This window comes from Bactrocera neohumeralis, chromosome 4 (genome assembly GCF_024586455.1).
Source record: "Bactrocera neohumeralis isolate Rockhampton chromosome 4, APGP_CSIRO_Bneo_wtdbg2-racon-allhic-juicebox.fasta_v2, whole genome shotgun sequence".
In the NCBI taxonomy this organism is placed as follows: domain Eukaryota; kingdom Metazoa; phylum Arthropoda; class Insecta; order Diptera; family Tephritidae; genus Bactrocera; species Bactrocera neohumeralis.
In genome coordinates this window covers 58,211,251-58,232,444 of record NC_065921.1, presented here as the reverse complement: position 1 = coordinate 58,232,444, position 21,194 = coordinate 58,211,251, and the positions used below count along the sequence as shown (strand labels likewise).

At 38.6% G+C, this 21,194-nt stretch overlaps 1 pseudogene; it reads left to right on the top strand.

Moving 5' to 3' along the window:
• Nucleotides 1–21,194, top strand: part of LOC126755796 (uncharacterized) — a 114,680-nt pseudogene that overhangs the window by 93,039 nt on the left and 447 nt on the right.

Genomic DNA, 21,194 nt, shown 5'->3' with positions numbered 1-21,194 from the left:
TATTCTTCAATTGTCAATTCGTCAATTGTCATGGTAGGATAGAAAGCTTGGGGTTGTTCGGAATCTATATGGAAATTCCTTTGGATTTTATTAGGGGGCACAGGAGCTGGAGGGTTGCCAGGAGGAGGTCTTTTGTTAATAGGGTCATTATTACGTGGCCTATTCATATAATTAATATTCCTAGTTCGCAGTGATGGGTCAATGTCCATTGGTTCTGGACGTGGCTGTGGCTTATGCAAAGGACGTGGTGGTGGATTGTAATGCTGTTGTGCATATTGGGGCGCCTGTTGCTGGCGTTGAACTTGATAGTTCATTTGCGGTGGTCTATGTGGAGTGGCTGCGTACAACCTTGGTTGGGGCATGTATGCCAATTCGGGGTAAAACTCATTGTTCATCCTTCTGGGAGGTAGTGGTGGACGAAACTCTTGTGGTTTCCTGCTGATATTGTTATTATTGCTCAAGGCATAATGTGACCTGAAGGTTTGATTCTCTAGTTTGAGACACAAGTGGAGTGCCTGAGGGAGATCTGCTGGTTCCCTCATTCCAAGGAGTCTCCGTAGATCTCCTTTGAGTCCGCGAACGAACGTGTCTAGGGCTTTATCCTTATACGTACGAGTAAGAAGGTGCATGGTTTCTGCGCCGACTTCCATGCATCCCAGTTTGTTCAGAATTAGTGAGAGATGAGAATATACCTTTTGGTAAAATTCTTGAATTGTATTGCTACCCTGTACGAGAGAGGTCATTTGGTACTCAAGGGTACCAAGGTCGCGTTTATCCGCGTAATGCAATGTTAGGCAACTGGAGATCGCCTTCCAATCTAGTGGAGTGTTATAGGACTCCAAGGCAATGTCGGCATTGCCCACGATTTTGTTTCTAACGACATTGAGGATGCCATAATATTTTGGGGTACCTTTTTGAGGCTCATATATCTGGAGGATCCTGTCCACGCTTTTCCTCCAAGATGTGAATTCTCCCGGATTTCCGGAGAACTCCCGAAGACATCGTACCACATCTGGTATTTTGTCTAATTCAGAGACATTCCCGGGTAGTCTTAAGTCTATGGTAATGTCCGTGAAATTTGAAAAGTTGGAGTTTGGGTTAAGGGCGGCTTGAACCATGTTTCGCCCTTCAGTCCTTAAGACATTGTTCACAATTCCTGTGATTACGGTAGTTAAGTCATCCATAGAGAATGCATTAGGAGAGGCAAGAGGCTTACCACAAGGTGCTGGTGGCCCTTGGGGTGCATTAAGTATTGGTGGCCGAACGAGGTTGGCAGGATTAACTGGCATGATTGATATATTTGTATTATTCACTTTTTATTTTAGAAATTTAATTTATCTCCAGCTTATTTTGTTTTGAGTTAAAACTTTCCTTTCTAAATTTTTCACTTTTAGTAAGCTTTTCGATATAATATTATCTCGTCCAGTTCAATTATTTTTTTCTGAATTACGCTCTCTTTCTTAAATTGTATCACTATTCTTAGATTCTGTTCACCTTTGCATTAAAGATTTCTTAAACATAGTTTATTTCACATTAAACAGTTTCACTTTTTATATTTTAAAAATTCTTTTACATCTGTGAATATATTAATATTGATTCTTAAAATTAATTCTTACTCTAGTAGCAGGAACATTCTCCTGGGCAGGCGGCTAACGTCTTGCGTTTCCCGTTTCCCGTTTGCTATTGGCGACTAGGGGGCCTCTTTTCCTGCACTTCTGTTGAGTCCTAGCTCAAGCCTTCGCCGTCTATGGGGTGGTAAGTATTATCCTTGTCTTCTAATGGTAGCCGCTGAGTATCACGACAGCACAAACTTTTTAACCAAGACTTGTGAATACACCCGCGAATTGTATTGATACTAAACGCGACTAGCGAAGGCCCCACGTTGGGCGCCAGTTAAGAAATTTTATGTTAATTTCTTTAAAAAAAATTTTATTTATTACTTGTTCGTTTCATTACAGAGCTAAGACTAAAACTTAAAAATTAATTTGCTTAAAAGCTAAGCTAAGTTGCACTGGCCAACTGCTGACGTGATGTTGTTGCCGATTCTCCGAATTGGCTTATTTGGGTTGCGCGTGTTGGATTTTCGCTTCACACCGAAAAATGAGCTTTTATGCTGATGAAAGCGCCTGGCTTTTGCTGTGGGAAATATTGTGCAACTAAAGATGCATTTCCGCTATGATTTGCTCATTATTGCTGATTACGCGTTATTACTTTTATTTAGTAATTGTTAACATTTGCCATGTTAACATACATAACATACATTCACATAAAAGTGGGCGTGTCCACGCTCGTTTTCAAATTTCTATTGCGGCTTCTATAAAACCCTTTCTTACCATCTCGGTTGGTAAATTTAAGGCTATTCCGCTTTTGTATTGTGAGTTATCGATATTTTGGTACTTTCCAACATAACCGTTATTCGAGGAGTGTGCGTGGTTATTATATGACTATATCCATTTTCACAGTAAGTTTATTAAATTAAATTTAGCGGAAGATATGTACATTAGACCATTTACGGGGCGGGATCACGCTCACTTTTAACGACAGTTCAAACAGCAGGTGTCCTCGCTACTGCTGGAAATTGTATTAAATTACAGTTATGAAGGTTAATTAAACGCTTAGTTTTGGCTTTTTTACGCCCATCCGCAATACTAAGTTATAATTTTATATCTCAATTTGTAGTCAAGTTGTCGCTTGAACGAACAGATGGACGGACAGACAGACCGGATTTCATTTCGTTTCGTCACCCTGACCTATTATCTATATTTAACCATGTATATATATTTCTATTAGTTTCAGGTGATACAAACAATCGTTAGGTGAACAAAACCATTATACTCTATGGTATAATATACTTCTAAATTTAACCCCTTCACGCATCGGCTATTTGACCATTTGTTCATACAAACTCCACTTGGTTTTGACACTCTCGTAGCTCGTCTCCTTTACGGTCTAGACGCCTTAACTAATTTTGTTAGAGAAAGAAGTGCATAAAGTTTATAAAATCATTTATTATCATCGTTGGTTGGCCAAATATTCGCTGCTAAAGCTGCTTGTTAGCTTATTTGTACATTTGGCTTGCTACAAGTTACACTCGTGTAATTGGTAGTTTTAGTGTTGTTCATTACTGTTGTTTGTTGTAAACACAATTGTTGCCTGCTTGCAAACCTGCTACTCGTTGCCAGAAATATTTACAGTCGCCGGCTGTATAGTATTGCATCGGTTGGCACCAAATATTTCATTTTTTAATCATCACACAAAGTTTAGCTGTAATTTGTTTAAGTTTGCCGGCTTGGTTTTGTGGTTGTGGCTACGGTGACTGGCGGTGACTTCTATAAAGATTGCGGAAAAGATTAAAAACAAATACTATGAAATTCCTCAACAACACACGTGTGTTTAAAATGTATACTTGGAGTCAGAAACTGCAACTCGGAACTATATTTCTATTGAGTTAAGAAATGCGAGCCAATGTCAGTCAGCAGTGAATGAATGACAATTATCCTATTAAATTCTGTTGAGTCACAGCGATCAAACGCGCACCAGCGCAAAGGGTATTTAGGTATTGTTCTTAAAAACACCGTCTCAAATTACCTACAATTAATAAGAATTTAAAAAAACGGTAATTAAAAATGGTTTACAATTATCTTGAAAAATTTGATGAAACCTTGTTGGTTATGAGAGAGAATTTAAACGAAATATTACCAAAATAGAGTCCGTATCTGGTCAATAGAACGTGCTCATTTCTATGCTTTTGGATAAAAGTAATAATCAAAACGTTTTATTCATGAAATTTGTCCAGTTATTGATATTGATATTAATTTACTAATATGAACCTAAATAATCGATATAATTTTTTTTAAGCAAATCCAACAAAATAAGGTGTGATCAAGAATATGATTTAATGAAAATATTTACCTAACGTAGAGTGAAACCGCTTTTGTTGAACAAAGAACTCGCCGTTTCGAATATGCCACTAGCGGGTAATGTGATCGCTTACTTAAAAAAGACTATTAACCAACAATTTGTTGAAGTTAATTGTTTTTATATTATATAAAGATACATAATTTAATAAGAATGCCAAAATCATTACTGAATCTATATTTACATGTACCTAAATCTACAAAAATCGGCAAATAAAAAAGGAATAGTGTTTCGTAAACTCCCTTCAATTCGAGGTGTAAATGTCCTTCACTAATCCACTCGTTTCTAGAAAGAGATTTAAATCCCATGTTTATGTACATATATTCGTAGTTTGTAGATGTTACAGAGTTCTGCGTTTTTATTCTTTTATTTAATAGCGTTTCGAATATTTCATTCATTCCTAATTCAGCAGTAAATGTATTATATCAACATTATAACAACATTTATGCTACAGACTCCGGCATTTTCTAAGTATTTTTAGTTTCAAGTTTACAATTTATGACTTCAAGATTATAAATAAGGATTTTGTCACTTTTACAACACTCCATGGATTCTTGCTAAAGTTAAAATTCGAAATCACCGAAACGAAACGAAAATTCACCAGAACCAAACTCGCCAGCAGCGAAGATTATGGCTATGTTCGTAAATGCATCATGACGCGCATCATGACGATTGCATAACAAACAGAACGTTCAGAAATGCCAATATTGCAACACTGCAATAATCAAGCGTTCAAAAAGGCAACACTTCTATCAGCTGTCACTCATAATTTCTATCAAAAAATTGTTTACTGCATTTAACTACGATGTCTGACGAAAAGTAAGTGCAAAAATGTTTTATTTTAATTTTTGTATTGAAATTTAGTTAAATTATGCTAATAATAATTGTATAAATTATTATTTTTAAATTTTTAGTGAAAATCTCAGTAATGCGGAGACGCAGTTATTGCTGAGAGTACTGTTGAATATGGAGGACGAGTTTAAATCAGGTAGAAGGAAGAAAAATGTATTGTGGAAGAAAGTTGTGACCGAAATTAAAAATGTAAATCCACATATAAGACTGGACAGCACCACAGCGTAAAGAAATTTCTTAAATCTCTTGGTAACGTACAAGCGCATTAAGAAAAGAAATAATTCTTCCGGTAGAGAAGCTACATCCTGGAGGTATTTTGAGGACTTCGACGAAGTTTATGGTACAAGGCACTCAATCACTCCTCCAATAGCAAATTTGCAAGCCTCTTTGGATTTGGTACCTTCAACGTCGCCCACATCTTCAAGTGAAATAAATGAGTCGCCAGATTCTCCACCGACTAGCAGTCAGAGAGCCACTCGTCCTCGAGCGACGTCTAACAAAGACATTTTATAGTTTTTCGAAGCAGAGGCGGTTAAAGAAGAAGCTCGGCATAACGAGGTCATGGCTATGGAGAGGGAGAAGCTGTCTCTAGAAAAAGAAAGAATAAAAGCTCTACTAGACATGAAATCGGTGTTGGCAGATTATTTAAAAAAAATAGTGTTAATATGAATAGATAAGTATTTGGCCTGTGGTAGAGAACTGAAATGTACCTTTTTATTTTTTATATGTGTAAGAAGTTCAACTTATTTTTTTATTGAAACTAGGTTTAGTTAAATAAATGTTTTTTCTTTTTAATGAAAACAATAAGAATAAAAATGAAGTTCATCAGAAAAAGTAATAAAAAAATGATTCAAATAAGGGAAGGCGAGGTAAAGTAAATTTTTTATGATGAAAACAGAGTGGTAAAATAGTTTCTTCTATCGATTCCATTGACATCATCTGAATTAACACAGTGAATGGGGGCATCTTGAATTCCTTCGATTTCATTGATGGTTTCCATATCGGCAAGTGTTATTGTATCGTTAATATGTTCAGAATAACCTCCCTTATTTATGATAAAATTGTGTAAGATAGCGCAAGCGAGTATTACATTAGATGAGGCTTTAATGCTCGAAGCTTCAATATAATTTAAAATTTTAAACTGTTTCTTAAAAATCCCGAAAGTTTGTTCTATAAATACTCGCGTTGAGCTTAAACGGGTATTGAAAGTCTTCTGTTCCCTACTGAGATGCCCATTGTCTCTGTGAGGTATCATTAGAAATTTCGATATGGGGTACGCAGAGTCCCCCAATAAAACAGCACTTGGTGCCAGCTGTAACTCGCCAGATGCTATTGCTTGAAATATTGGGCTATTTGTCCAAACATTGGCATCGTGGCAGCTCCCTGGATATCCAATAAACACATCTAGGAAACGATATTGACTGTCGCATATAGCCTGGAATATAATAAATTAAAGTGATAAAAATAATGAGGTGGAAGCATGTAAATCAAACCTGCATGGATACTGAGTGGTTTCCTTTGCGATCATAATAACTAATCGCATCTACACTTGGGGTAGGTATGTTAAAATGCGTTCCATCTAAACATCCTATAACAAAAGGAAAGGGATTTTCTCTGCTATTTTCAAAATTTGTCATGACCTCTTGCTGACGGTCAATAGACGGCCATTTTATTTCGCTTTTAAGATTACAAATGGCTTGGATTGTTTTGTTAAATACACGGTGTGATGTTCCTTTTGCAATGTTGAAGCGATCCGAAAGCTGTCGGAACGTCACCCTGCTTCCATAATGTCATGTACAGACAATTCTCTAACGAATGACCATCACGGCCAAGCCTTGCAGTTACCCAGTGTGGAGTCAAAGCCTTTTCCGAAGCCTAATTAAAGTGAAACTATAAATTATTAATTTTCATAAAACATATAACACCTTACCTTAAAAGTGGCTCAATTCATTCGGAAATGGGAATAGAAAATGTTCTCGGGAAACGACTTTATTGTTTTAATAAATCATTTGTTTTTAGGTATTTTTCTCTTTAAAGACAAACATTTGTACCTACAAATTTTTCTTTTTGACTTCAATAGCCTTCTTTTTCTTAAATTTAAAGAAAATCTATCATTTCTTTGCTCACAAATTTCGTCTAGTATTAGATTCAGCAAAATTTCCATTTTAGTATTATACGCGTTCAAAAATGCAAACAAATGTATCTGCAAATTGTCAAAAATTGTATAAGAAGTATCAAACGTCAAACTTGCAGTGTTGCTACTGTTGCTTATGCTGCAAGTCATGATGCATTTACGAACATAGCCTAACCGTGCGATTCTGTAACTTGAGGCAGTCTCAAGTCTCTAAATTTGAGATTTTAAGTTAGAGACAATTTTTGAGACTTGAGATGATATTGCTATTCTGTAAGTGACAGTCACAAAATCTATTACATTTCATTATTCAGAGATGTTTTTACACTTGAATGAAAATAAATATGTCGATAACAAATATTAAATTTTCTATAACATAGTCAAAAAACATAATTATCAATGAAAATAAAAATATATGTTGACTTTGTTTCATAATATTTACGAAATTTATGTAAAATTGGTTTATTTTTAACCTTTTCGTGTTTGAGTTGCTTACAAAATATAAAGAAACGACAATCGATTAATATCTATGATGATCTCTATTCAGTATATTCAAAATGGCAGACAAGAGTTCTTTTTAGTTTTGTGACCTGCTAACTACCAGGTCTCAATATTTTGAGACTAACGCTAGAGACTGTTTAGTGAATAGTAACTAGTCTCAAATTGAGACTTTGCCTCAAAATGTCTCAAATAGAGACTAGAGACTGGTTACAGAATCCCGCTATAAGTTTGTGAAATTGGCATCTACATATATCAGCTTCCAAATATCAGATAAGTGGAAAAGGAGCAGTAATTGCCAGGTTGTAGAACTAAATGCTGTTGGCAGAAGTTTCTCGCTCAAACAAAGTAGTAAAAGAAAGTTACGAGATTGTAAATAAATATTTATTTGTTTTTAGGCGAGAGTTTTAAAAGAAATATGCGAGAGAAGATCTACTCCGGATTAAAGCAGTGCATTAAAAAATTAAAGCTTTCCTTTTCCTTTTTCTTTTGCCTGACATCGTTGATGGCAACTTTCAACTATTATTTCACAGGAAGCGATCTTCAGTTGTATTGAAGTAGGAAATGAAATCTTTCATTAACGTAAAATGTTTTTTTTTTGACATTTTTCCATTTAAATTTTTTTTTTTTTAACTTCTCTTAAATTGAACAGTGGTTATTCCCAAAAAGGGAATAAAAACTTTGCCCTCAGTTTTAGAAGTTGATTCCGGTGATTCCTTCCTCTTCCGAGCAAGTTTCCAACATTTTCATAATTAGACCATCGTCAGCGATCACAATTGCACAATGAATATGCAGTAAACTTAAAAACATTTTTCCGCGATTTGATCGTGTAAAGGAAAAACGATATTTTTTGAACCCACTGTATAGACAATTTTTGTAAGGTGTTTAATTCTCAATACAAACTAATTACCATGAATAAAATAATTTTATAATTACCCACAAAGAATTTCTTCTGAATTGCATTCTAGCAAGTATTGGTATTAAAAGCTTCTTTTTGTTGAAATTAAAATATTCATTAAGTAGAAACCATGTTCACCACAAAATATATTGAAAAAAGGGGAATTTGATTTCATATGTTATTACAAATTCTACATAGAAAAATACCACAACTATAATACGAGTACACCTATGGTATTTAGAAAATGCCCTGTATATTACTAGCAAATCTGCATTGAAGCGCCACAACGTAAATTCAGCACTTTGAAAATCCACTTTTGTGCGGATGGTGCGCTTGAACGGTGGAGCGATCAGCGAACGGTGCAACTCAGTAATTCAGATGACAAAAACTTTTTTAATTACGAGCATGAACGTCAAACGAGAGTATTGGGACAGCATAAAGCTGTGGCGGGAAGAAGTTGTCGCTTGTATGTAGCTATTATGGAGCAGACTTGCATCCAAACCCTTGGACTACGTATGCACGTGAGAGTTTTTTTTTTTTTTTTTTTTTTTTTTTTGTTTCCGAAGGGGGAATCTTCTAAAGATACTACCAGGGTGGAACTGGTAGCATGCACGATTCATATTGTCCGCTAGGGTACACCTCTTTCGGGACCACGCCCAGACAGTAATACATAACTATTCTGGACTTGCGGGACATTATGCCTACGTACTAAACCCTTAACTCCGGCTGCTATAGCTTGTATTCGGACCTGCGGGACCGCCGTTAGGCACTACTTCGCAGGACCAAGCTGGGCAATAACTGCCTCTTCACGACCTACCGCTCGGGTTCTTCATGTGGTCTTATGCTTCTTCGCTGCCTTTCTTTTGTTCGCAGTTCTAGGAGCGCTATTGCGGCCCACTCTTTCACTTTAGCCCACACCAGCTGTGATCGCAGCATGTGACTCACTATGTTGTCGGGCGTTATGCTTTCATTTGTCAGCTTTTCTATCGTCTCTCTCTCTACTACATACCTGGAGCAGGTGAAAAAGACGTGCTCTGCGTTTTCTGCGGCATTTCCGCAGAAGGAACATTGTATTTCGTCATCGTGGCCAAATTTGTGTAGGTATTCCCGGAAACAGCCATGGCCCGATAAGAACTGCGTTAGGTAGAAATCTGTCTCTCCGTGTTGTCTGCCAATCCAGGCTGATACATTCTTAATTAATCTATGGGTCTATCTTCCTTTATCTGCCGCATCCCATTGCTTTTGCCACTTATCGAGACTTGACTTTCTCTCCTCTTTGCGCTCGTCGACCGTTAGGCGCCTATTCATTGTTTTTGTTTTATGGTAGACTCTACTTAGCTCAGAGGCCATTATATCCGGTGGCATAAGACCAGACATGATAGCACTCGCCTCGTGCGACACCGTTCTAAATGCACAGGCAACTCTCAGGGCACATAACCTGGACGCAGTCTTTGCCATATTTACACTGGTTTTTTGACGCAGGGCTGTCCCCCATATGAGAGCTGCGTACATAAGCATTGACTGGCTAACTTTGGCCAACAGAGCTCTCCTTCTTTGACTTGGGCCTCCAATGTTTGCCATGATCCTCGACAGGGCCGCAGTCACTTTAGCCGCCTTACCACAGGCCTTTTCAATGTGCGCCTTGAAATTGAGCCTCGTATCGATCATAACGCCAAGGTACCTTAAAGAAGTTTGCGTTACAACGTTATACCCATCAATGTTCAATGTGACTGTTTCTAGCCTTTTTCTGCTCGTGATGAGCACTGCCTCTGTTTTTTCTCCTGCAAGTTGTAGCTTGTTACTCGTAAGCCAGTCTTTGATTTTCGACACACATTGTCACATTGAAGACAGCGCTTCATATTCACTAGTATTTTATTTTATTGTTTCTCTACTTGGAACTTTAAAAAGCGGAACCAGTTCTTTCATCATCTGCAGAAAACCTTTTCCTTCTACAGTGGAAAATGGCTTGTTGTCCATTATAAAGTATTTCACAATTGCTTCAGTAATTTTCCTTTATTTAGGGCCATCTTGGTAAGAAATACTTTTGACCTGCTCAAAAAAGTCTTTCACATTAGGTTGGATCAGCGCTGGCAACTGATCCGATTTATTTTGCAGTACTGACGGAGTACATGTACTAGGAGACGATTCAATACATGCAGTCTTCTTATTACTATTGTCGTATAACTTACTTGACGCTGTCGTCCCAGCGGTTGGTGATATATTAATTATTTCAGAAATTTTTCGCTGTGTTGGTTCCGAGTGCGGCGTAGTTTTGGAGGAGCATTCTAACACACATAGCACGAAATAGGCTGTCACACAAAATGTATTTTCGATTTTTTGTAAAACTTATTTCGCATTAATTCATAAGCGAATTCTCAGTACTATTCAAGTGCACATTCAACCAAATACTATGAATTTCGGCTTGAATGTTTCACAGCGTGTTTTCAAAAGGTTTTACTGTCAAAATATAAAAAAAAATCGATTTTTCGAAATGATTACATGAGAATACCCCCTTAAATTCGCTTATACTATGAGTCTTATCTTTAATTGTTTCAAGAGTTCAATCTGTTTCATTATGAACAATTTTATTTAATTAAAATAATTTAAAGATTTTAGTTATTTTATACTTACGATTTCTCAAAAGAAAAATATTCAGTAATCTGCTTTGAGCTAGATTTCAATGGAACCACTCGTAAATAAAGATATTGTAATAATGAAATTAGGATATAAGTAATATATGCTTGCATATGTATGTATGTATATGTACAAAGTATTTCCTTTAACTATAAATTAAAATAATAAATTCAAAATTTAGTTTTGCGAATAAACTTGAATGTCAACGAAAACTTATTCTCATGAAAATTTGCTATAAATTTCAAGACAACATACAATTATTTCGAAAATTCCATTCGTGTCTTCTCGGTGTTGTTCAGATCAAAGATCCAGATGTTCCATCTCAGAGAAATTTTGTTAAAAATGAAAAAAAAAAAAATAAGAAGAACCGTGTACTTCGGTTGCACCGAAGCTAAATACCCTTCACAGGTGCATTTCTCTTAGTAACTATGTGTTAAGTGTGTATGGAAGCTATATGCTAAAGTAATCCGTTCTGAACAATTTTTATGGAGATTATATTGTTACCTTAAGCAGTAATCCATGCCGAATTTCGTGGAGGTACAATGTCAAATGCGAAAGTTTTCCATACAAGCTCTTGATTCCGATCGTTCGGTTTGAATGGCAGCTATATGCTATAGTAATCCGATCTGAACAATTTCTAATGATATTACATTATTTCTATGAACAATAACTCATACCAAGTTTCGTGAAGATTTTCATCAAATGAGGAAGTTTCCCATGCAAGCATTTGTTTCCGATCATTCAGTTTGTATGGCAGCTATATTAGAGTGTGTCATTCTGAGGCAACCTTTTTTTTAAACTGAAAAACAGGAATCGATCTTCAGTAGTCGAAGTCGATTAAGAATCGATTCTTGACATTCGAAAAATCGATTATTTTACGAGAAAACTCGATTTTCGAGTACAATCGGAAACGAGTTTACCATCCCTACTGGCAGCCATCGCGTGCACATATAATAACCTCCGCACAATAAGCACCACAAAAAATGATTTTTGTCCATGTAATTTATATGGAAAACAGAAAATTTGAAATAGGCACCTCTTAATATTAATATTAAGAGCTCATCTTTTGAGTGACTTTCTTTTTCACATTTTCGAAAGTTTTTAGCCTGCTTTCAGTTGGAAAAAAAAGGTTGACTCAGAATGACACACCCTAAGCTATATGCTATAGTAATCCGATCTAAACAATTTCTTCGTATATTACATTGTTGCCTTAAGGGGTTACCTTCTTTGTCGAAGAAAAAAAGGAAAGTTTGGATTTTTTTTTAGGTATGTAGCAATTATTTCATTACACGAATGTTTCTGTCTTTGGATAGCACACTTCATTAGCAATGTTTGTGCGAAATTTCGTGGAAAAATATCAAACGGTTTCTAAGAGGTAGCTGTTTCCCTTAGAAGCCTGTTTTTGGCAGAGCCATGCGGTGACAATTCTCCAGGTCGAACAAGTCAACTGAAACCATAAAAGTAAACAAATTTCATTAGTTTGGTGTAATTCCTTGTGCTTGAACGATCGTTTTTATGATTTTTTTTTGTGCACACGGGAACGTTTTATGCAAAAAATTAACTAGAAATTTCACTAAAAAAATCATTTCGGCGAAAAAAAATGGTTTGGAGCCGCAACGAGGCACGCGGTTAGAAGTGCTGTAACTTTTTTTCTACTGCTCGAATCTCTATGAAAATTTGAGAAAATGTTCTCAAGGAGTTGTTCTTTCAGATAAAGCAAGATAAAAATTTCAATTTTTTGAAATAAAAAAAGGTATATAACCCCTTAAAAAATAACCTGCACCAAATTTCGTTATATATACTTTATAGGGTCTCCGACCCTTCCTTCTGTGTGTTACAAACTTCGTGGCAAACTTAGTATACCCTGTTCAGGGTATAAAAATGGATTTATCTTGCGGCGCTCAAATTAGTAGCTACAAAATGCGCATATTTCAAAAGTTCCGCACGTACCGCTAAGGAAATTGCATTGGCTTAAACAAAAAGTATTTACCGAAATTATCGACATCAACACGTAGCACGCCCACTACCGCTCACCAATTTAATTTATGTACACATTATTTGCACGGCTCAGGTCCGGTCAACTCAACTCGCAAGCGCAACAAAAATATTTACGGTTGCTACGTGCAGGCTGCATAAATAGAGAGAACTAAGTAAAGTAGCCTCACAATCATCTTGCGCGTGACTTATTCGAAGTAGGAGTTTAGTACTAAATACTACCTAGAAAGTGCCGTGTGCCTGCTGCATATCGTATTGAGCTCCAGCGCTGCTGCATATCTTTATAATCGGCAGGTGGCTGGCTTAGGCCAACGTGTAGTGTACGAGCTTACGTGAACTCACATTCAAAAATATACATTGTGCACGAGCTTACGTGAACTCATATTCAAAAATATACATAAGCCTGCGTGGCCCGACTCTCATGCGACGCTGTTCATAAAATTTCGTGCTGTAAAGGCAAAGGATCGTTATGCCGCAAGCCAACAAATATAATCACACTACTGAATATACGGACTCTGCTATATATATTTCTGGCCTAGGCAACACTAAGTGTTGCCAGGTGCAATCTGACATTTCCATTGGTAATTTTGACATTTTTTAGCATAACATCACTCAGAACGTTTTGTCATATAATAGTGAATTGTTCTATTTACAGGGAATTAAAAAATTCATCTCGGCAAAAAAATGGAATTAAATCGTGAACATTTTCGTGCGATCATTTTTCGCAACTTTCGACGTGGATTATCACGACAAGAGTGCATCGATGAACTAAAATCTTTGTATGGCTATGAAGCACTATCCTATAGCACTGTGAAAAACTGGTACAACGAATTCAATCGTGGCCGACGCTCGCTCAAAGACGAATTCCGTGAAGGTCGTCCAAAAACAGCCGTTGTGCCAGAAAACATGCATGAACTCCTGGCCGTAAAAAAGGTTTGTTCTCGTTGGATCCCGCACAATTTGACAATCGCTCAAAAAAAGGCTCGTCTGAATTGGTGTAAAGAAATGCTGAAAAAATACGATCGCGATGCTTCAAAAGACGTTTATAAGATCGTCACAGGTGACGAATCATGGATCTATGCGTATGAGCCCGAAACAAAACAGCAATCGCCCGTGTGGGTCTTCCAAGACGAGCCAAATCCAACGAAAGTTGTTCGTGGAAGAAGCACTTCAAAGCAAATGGTCGCCTGTTTCTTCGGCAAAACTGGTCATGTGGCGACTGTTCCGCTTGAGCAACGTAGGACGGTCAATTCTGAGTGGTACACCACCATTTGTTTGCCTGAAGTCTTCGGAGAAATTCGAAAAACGAACAAGAGAAGACGAATCATTGTGCACCATGACAATGCGAGCTCTCACACATTGGCTCAAACCAGCGCCTGTTTGACCGACCAAAACGTCGAATTGATGGGTCATCCGCCGTACAGCCCTGACTTGGATTTTTTTTTATAGTAGGAGGAAGCATCGAAAGCCGGAGTGCGGGACTTTAATCCGCTAAACCTAACCTACTCCCAACTCAAGACTCTCCCACGAAACCAACAGATAACGTATTACTTCATGGGAGTGACAAGACATTTTACGTCTCCTCTATAGCACAGACGCCCATTCTGCTGTATCTGTCTTAATATTGTCATGATGGAAGTTGCCGCTTCGCGAACAGCTTTCCACTTCTCAGAGGACTGACACATAAATGCAGTCAAACTTTCCACCGTTAAACTAACCCCAAGTGCTGTTTATAACTTTTCCCTTATGTTTAGAAACCGGGAACAATGGAAGAACACGTGCTCAGAGTCTTCTTTTGACTCCGTACACATCGAACAAAACGGACTGACGTCGTTTTGAAATTTATATAGATAGCCTCTGAAGCACCCATGCCCGCTTAATATTTGGGTCAGGTGGAAATCCAGGTCCCCATGTTGTCTACTTATCCACGTATGGATGTCAGGTATAAGTCTGTGGGTCCACGGTCCTTTAGTTGAGGTTTGCCACCGTTGCTGCCATACAGTGAAGCTCTTCTTTCTCTCTTCTCTCTTTTGGGTTTCTGTAATTGGCGCTGATAGCTCATATAATCTCGCGAGCTCGTCACCCAGGATGTCTATGGGCGGCATACCAGATAGTACTTCAGATGCTTCGCTGGAAATAGTTCGGAAAGTACTTGTTACTCTTATGGCTGTGAGTCTGTGCACGGCATTTATTGGTTTGGCATACGCTTTTATGTTTAGCGCCTGTATGCATACTGGAGCTGCATATAGTATAACTGAGCTCATAGCTTTTGCGATTAGAAGTCGGCGGCTGGAGCGCACACAGCCTTTATTTGCCATCATTCTTGATAACGCGTTATAAATCTTATTTGCTTTATTTGCTATGTTTGCCAAGTGCTGCTTGAATTTCAGTTTGGAGTCCAATATTACCCCTAAATACTTCAACTGTGGTTGTGAAGTAATCATACACTCTCCTATAGTGAGGGTTATTTTTTCCTCAAGTTTCTGGTGCTTATGAGCAGTACCTCTGTTTTGTGCTCATCCAGTTCCAAACTCTTGGAAGAAAACCATTGGCGTAGACCATTTATGCATTCATTACATTTATTTTGTAGGTCTTCAAGTTGTTTATCAACTGCTACCACTATAAGGTCGTCCGCGTATGCGATTAACTTAACGTTCTTAGGCTGTGGAATTCTTAGCACCCCATCATTAGATTCCATAATTAGGCCCTCTCTTATGGAATCTAATTTATGATGGGGTGCTAAGAATTTCACAGTTTCCACAAATCCTTGTGGTACTTCACTTGAAATAGGGTAGCTCTTGATGCCTTCGGTGGTGTCGTAAATCAGACTTCTATTTTCAAAGTAACTCATAACGATATTTATGAGGTACTGAGGGGCACGTATTTCATATAAGGCTTCGAATATATTTGTCCATTTAGCAGAGTTGAATGCATTCTTCACATCCAGGGTGATCAGCGCACAATATTTTTTTGTACCACCTTTCCATCTTTTGCCACTTACTGCATTTTTCGCAGTGTCGATAACTTCTTTCAGCGCAGCGATAGTGGACTTTTGTTTTCTGAAGCCGCATTGTCTTTCTGATAGTCCGCCGGCTTCCTGGATTGCAGACTCCAAGCGGTTTCTTATAATGTTTTCATACACTTTGCCCATTGTATCGAGCATACACAGAGGTCGATACGAAGAAGGTTCATCTGGTGGTTTTTTTGGTTTTGGGATTAAGACCAGGCGCTGAACTTTCCAGGGATCGGGGAACATCCCTTCTTTTATCCACGCGTTGTACATTTTTGCAAAAAGAGTGGGCTTCGAAATTAGGGCTACCTTTAGAGCTCTGTTTGGTATTCCGTCGGTACCAGGCGCTTTGTTGTTTTTGATTTTTTTGGCTATGGCCAAAAGTTCTTCTTCTGTAACCAGTGGGGGTGATTCAGCAGCTTCGTTTTGTTGCTCAGCGTTAGTAATCGGTTCGTGCGTTGGAAATAATGCCTCGACGACTTTCTCCATGAACGGAGCGCATTTGGGTTGCTGCTGCTTATTTTTGAATTTGGACATACAGATTTTATAAGCAGTCCCCCAAGGGTCTACACTCGCTTCTCCACAGATCTCTTCAAAACAGTTCCTTTTGCTACGGGTTATAGCTGACTTTTTGTGGCTTTTAAAAGCTTCTTTGAGACGGTTTTCGTTTTCGCCGCTTCGGTTGCGTTGTAGGCGACGTCGAGCTGTGTGACAGAGCTTTCTCAGCGCGGCAATTTCATCATTCCACCAGTATACGGGTCTTCCCTTATTGTAACATTTCGTCCTTCGCATTGTAGCGTCGCATGCTGCCACCAGTTCCTTTCGCAATGCGGTTACTAAGTGGACGCCGCCTTCGCCTGGTGCTATTGCTGCACTCCAGGCTGTCTCAAAAACGTCAGTATCAAAATCTGTTTGCTTCCAGCTTCTTTTTCGTGTAGTGTTCATGCGTGAGAGTTCCTGGGCCCGAGAGACCGAAACTTCTGCAATGATTGCCATGTGGTCACTATTTGTAAACATGTCTGACACCTCCCACTTAATGTGTCTGCTAAGTGCGTCATTTGCAAACATCAGGTCTATTATAGAGCCTTTATTTCCTTTTTGATAGGTATTTTTGGTGCCCACTACTATTAATAATTATGAGGTTGGTTTGGCTCAGGAATTCTAGAACTAGGCGCCCACGATGATTTCAACTTCTGCTACCCCAAGCAGTATACCATGCATTAAAGTCGCCTGCCATTATTATCGGCGATTTGCATCTGCTTTCTAAAGATAATTTAAGGAGGCAGTCTTCAAATTCTCTAATGGATGCGCTGGGACGAGCATAACAGCTTACGAAATATATTCCTCCAATTTGCGCCCATGTGAAACCATTTTTTGCTTCTCTGCAGCAAGATGTGAAAGATTGTCCGTTGCAGGACCATATTGCAGCTTTGCCACTTATATCTGTGATCCAAGTACTTTCCGAACGTTGGCAATATTGCTCACTCAGTAAGGCGACATCAATGTTGTTTTCTATTATTGTTTGTTGCAGCAGTGCTTGTGCTGCGGCGCAGTGTTCAGTGTAAGTTCAGCTGCAATATTCTCATTTTTTCGTTGTCTTTAGCAGTTCTAAGTACCTACTTAGGCCAAGTCGTGCTCAGGACTGAGTGCTCCCCTTTACACAGCATGCAATTTGGTGTATCAGTGCATACTTTTGATAGATGTCCCGAGCTTCCACAACGTGTGCAAAGAGAGGACTTGTCGATAACACTGCAACATTTACGCGCCATGTGGCCTGGATGGAAACATCTGTAACAGCGGGAAATAGGCGAGTGCTCTCGGAGGCGACAGATCGACCACTCGATCTTTACTTTGCCCATTTTAAGGGCAGTCTTAGCGTCTTGAACACGCAGGCATATAAGGGCTATTTGAGTGCCGCTTCTTGTCTTCCGCATATTTTTGATATTTGCTGGCCCTATATTCTGAAGACCGCACTCCTTTTGTAAAGCGACGCAGATTTCTTCGGAGGTGGTTATCTCGTCCAGGTTCTTGCACATTATCGTGACGTTGTGCGTTTTTGGCTATATTACAGCCATTTCTCCAATCACTCCCTCTAGAGCGCTCTCGAACGAGTCGGCTCTCTTGTCTGTTTGGTGTTTCAATTCTAGCAGGAGGTCTCCTTTGAGCGTTTTCCTAATGTGCCTTACGTTTGTGCCCAGTTCCTCAAGGCCACTATCACACTTAATTTTCTTGAGAATGTCCGCATATTATCCTCCGTCCTTTTTAGTTATAATAATAGCATCCGGCTTCGTACGAATTCTTTTTTCAACCGGCTTTCTCTAGTTTACCACGTCCACCCATTTATCGGATGCGGGCTTATCGACAGAACTGTCTTTCGGTCAATCTTAATGACCTCACTATATAACCCCTGCGCTTTATCGCTCGCGTTTCTTGGTTTTTTGGTTGGTGGTATGCTTTTCTCTGGGGATAGGGGATACTTGCGACGCCTTCCCTACCATAGTTCTTATCAGCGGATTCTCTGTGTTTTCAACCTTGTCGTACAGGCTTATTATGCAGCTTACAAGGTCACGCATAGCTTGGTTAATATACGTATGCCTCTGACCAGACATCATAGTTTCCGGCTCCTTGATTTTTGTGCCCAGTTTACAAAAAATATTACCAACTTCTTTGTTCTGCATTTGCTCAGATGTTTCGCCTTTGTTATGCAGGGCGGCATTTTCACAATTTTTTATAGGTCCAGCAGCGGTGGTTTCCTCATTTTTGCCTTTTGGAGGTGTTCTCAAAATCTTTGAATTCCTCCGAAAAGGATTCTCTGGTGTACTTCCCAAACTATTTTCAGAGGCCATATCTCTGCCAGAAAATAGTTGGGAACACCTGTCAATGGGTATGTTCAGTCCTTTGTCCACCATTAGAACCTGTAGAACCTTATATACAAGTAGTTCACAGTAGAGACTGAGCGGATTGCGTGGTCATACCCTAGCACATAACTGCCGACTTACAGTTACCTTACATACATGCATATATATAAATTTGGGCTGGTAATTGTGTCACAGGTTATGTAACTTCATTTTTTTTTAAATCGTACACTCTATGCGCTACATAACCATATCCTCAACATTTTAACGTTCGGTCCTGCTAACTGGCTTTTGCAGTGTTATTCAATTCGTTGCTATGTTAACGAAGTGGAAATTATGCGGGTGGACGGTTACCAGATTTCATACTCTGCTCTTTATTTCGAAATGATTGCATATTTTTAAGCTTTTATGCGTAGTAATAAGGCAATGCAAGTGGAAAATTACACGTTGAACATAACTTGAGGTAGATAGATGCAGTTACTGCATTTCGTTATTATTGTATTAGAGTTGTGTGGCATCGACGGTACGATGCCAAACATGTCTCTTTAGGGGAAAATGTTTAAATTAATTTTATTTAAAAGGTTATATGAGACTTGAAAGCAAACACTCTTTTTCAGAACAATAAGACTTTTTTATTACTTTCTTTGACCTCAGATTGGAAAAAACTGCAGCGTAGTCGAAACGCACCTCTATAAAATTTCGAAAACTCGTTGTATACTTATAAAGTGGTGTAGCTGCTTTTTATACTAGCGTCTAAGTTTGGTTTTCATTTAAGCTCCCTACAAAAAAATATGCTGTATCGCATATTGTTAGCATGGTACCTTTTACTAATGGCGGCTCAATTTCTGGGTTTTTGTGTTGCTGTCTGTATTATTTGCTTGCTTTTAAGTTTAGTCGGCACGATAGGGTATTTGGGTATTTACCCCTAATCGAAACCTTCACATATTTAGAAATTTCTTAAAGAAAAACATTCTGTTCTATTTTTCCTAACCCCAACTAATGTTTCATTTTCCTTTTCTTCTTTGCACCTTCCACATAAATCGCATTGAGTCGCCGATACTCATATATGACAGTGGTTGCGGTGAATCTCTGACCATTTGCGATTCAGATCATCCAGATCCGACGCGTGTTATCAAAACCTTCTGCGATATATTTTCACGGTCCATGGCGAAGGCGGACTTCGCGATCACTAGTCTTTCGCTGTAGGTGCAATTCGATTTGAAAACAGGCTCCTATAGTACCTCATCGCTCTACTATTGGGCGCTTTATGAGTTCTTCAATAATACACGCCTCGGCGATCCAGACCCGAATACGCCCTGCGATGAAATTATGTATGCCTGGAAACATCCGGGTGGCAAAATACACCCACCAATGAATTTTTTAATCTTCAAAGGCACCGTTTCTTTGACGTACGCTGCCAACATAAGTTCGTGCCTGATCGTCGACTATATGCACGCGCAGGAATCCAAATTAAATGTATGTACAATAACAATACCTGCACGCGATGTCATGAAGAACGTGTCGACAAGCTAGTCATTTGGGAGGAGCGAAAGAAACTCCAGAACAATTTCGTTTGCTGCTGTGACAGCATATAGCAGGCTGTGCTTGGAAATGATCGTACAGGGTCAACATGCGATCACGTCCTATAAGGAGCTTTCCAAAATTAAACAGGACTTTGAATCTAGCCCCCCTTGGTGACGCCATCTATATGTCGACTAGTGCGTTAGAATCTTCTATCTTTATCGATTGTCTATTGAGAATTTCATGACATTTCATGGATTGGAAGTGAAGTTATTGCGTATTAAGTGTCAGTATGTTTGTGTTATCGACGAGCTTCGAACAAAGAGCCAACATTAAGTTTGGTATTAAAATTGGTAAAACTTTAACCGAAAAGTTTCAATTGATGAAACAAGTTTATGGCGATGATTGTATATTCCGCAGTAGAGTCCACGTGTGGTTTCAACGCTTTCAAAGTGGTCGTGAGGACATAAATGACGATCAACATGTGGGCCAATCAGAATCCGTGATCACCGGAAATTCCATCGAAACTGTGCGTGAATTAATCAAAAGTCAGCCGACATTAATAACTAAATTCAAGGAAATGGAATTGAACATCTCCAAAACATCGATTTATCGCATTTTGAACTTTGGGCTTACGAAAGGTGTCTGCACGGTTTGTTCCGCACAAATTGACTGACGATCAAAAATTGCTCTCATCGATAGAAGCTTGTTACCGATTATTTGACCAAAAATTACATTTTAACCATTAACCACGTGCGACTTCTTCTTTTTTGGAAAAATGCATTTGCCCATGAAAGGAAAGCGTTATGCAGACGTAGAGGCCAATCAAAAGGCTTGCACCTGCATACTGGCGGCCATACCGGCCACCGAGCTCAAACACTC